The sequence below is a fragment of the Aotus nancymaae genome, unplaced genomic scaffold (assembly GCF_030222135.1).
Source record: "Aotus nancymaae isolate 86718 unplaced genomic scaffold, 86718_ANA_hifiasm-v0.15.2.pri h1tg000053l, whole genome shotgun sequence".
Classification (NCBI taxonomy): Eukaryota; Metazoa; Chordata; class Mammalia; order Primates; family Aotidae; genus Aotus; species Aotus nancymaae.
The window spans coordinates 23239874-23241286 of record NW_026988467.1 but is presented as its reverse complement, the minus strand read 5'-3'; the positions used below and the strand labels follow the sequence as shown (position 1 = coordinate 23241286).

Here is a 1413-nt window from a genome sequence, read left to right as displayed (position 1 = left end):
GGGCAGGTTGCTAAGAAGCAGATAGGAGAAATGACTGGCATCCCTAATACACCACATTACATTCTCTTCTCCAAATATACTCTCCTACATCATATTCCAGTGCTTTTTCATAGGCTACCTCTCAGTCAGAATTTCTTCCCATCCTGTTCACCAGGTAAACTCTTATTCCTTTTTGAAGACTTAGCTCAAGTATTGCAATTTCATCTCAAAAACAAACAAACAGGGCTGGGCATGGTGGCTCACGCCTGTAATCCCAGCACTTTGGGAGGCCGAAGCGGGCAAATCACCTGAGGTCGGGAGTTCAAGACCAGCCTGACTAACATGGAGAAACTCCATCTCTACTAAAAATACAAAATAAGCCAGGCATGATGGTGCATGCCTGTAACCCCAGCTACTTGGGAGGCTGAGGCACACTCTTCCCATCTCCTTCTCCATCCCAACAAATTTCTATTTTTTTCTTCCCACATTTTCATCCCTTCTTAACTTTTTTTTTTTTTTTTTTTTTTTAAGACAGAATCTTGCTCTGTCACCCAGGCTGAAGCGCAGTAATTGTGATCTCAGCTCACTGCAACTTCCATCTCCCAGGCTCAAGAGATTCACCTGCCTCAGCTTCTTGAGTAGTTGGGACTACAGGCATGCACCACCATGCCCAGCTAAATTTGTGTATTTAGTAGAGACCAGGTTTTACCATGTTGGCCTGGCTGGTCTTGAACTCCTGATCTCAGGTGATCTACCTGCCTTAGTGTCCCAAAGAGCTGGGATAACAGGTGTGAGCCACCGTGCCCGGCCTTCCCTTCTAACTTATATTTTCTTCCATACAAATAATATTTATTATTATGCTTACTTTTTTTTGTTTGTTTGTTTCTTTCCTTTTTGTGGGGAACGGGGTCTCACTGTATTGCCCAGGCAGGTCTCGAACTCCTGGGCTTAAGCTATCCTCCTGCCTCTGCCTCCCTAAGAGCTGGGATTACAGGTCTGAGCCAGAGTGCCTGGCTATTATTATTATTATTTTATGATTCAGTCCACGTAGAGACTGCAAAAAATTGCCAATGCCAACTATATTTCAAGTCATCATGGCGGGATATTGGGAAAAGTTTTCAACTAGAAATAATTGCACCTCGGATAAACCTCATTGGCTGCGATACTGCTGGTGCACAAAGCTTATTATTATTATGATTTTTGAGACAGAGTCTTGCTCTATTGCCCAGGATGAAGTGCAGTAGTGTGATTTCCGCTCACTGCAGACTCTGCCTCCTGGGTTCAAGCAATTCTCCTGCCTCAGCCTCCCCAATACCTTGTTTTACAGACACCCACCACCATGACCTGCTAATTTTTGTATTTTTTTGTAGGGAGGGGTTTCACTATGTTGGCCAGACTGGTCTTGAACTCCTGACCTCAAGTGATCCACCCGAC

General features: G+C 44.4%; 1 non-coding gene across 1 annotated transcript; it reads right to left on the bottom strand.

Moving 5' to 3' along the window:
- Positions 1 to 1021: 1021 nt before the first annotated feature.
- Positions 1022 to 1162, bottom strand: LOC135269588 (U4 spliceosomal RNA). The gene has a single exon (XR_010337841.1). It is a non-coding gene; the product is annotated as a U4 spliceosomal RNA (small nuclear RNA).
- Between the last annotated feature and the right edge of the window lie 251 nt (positions 1163 to 1413).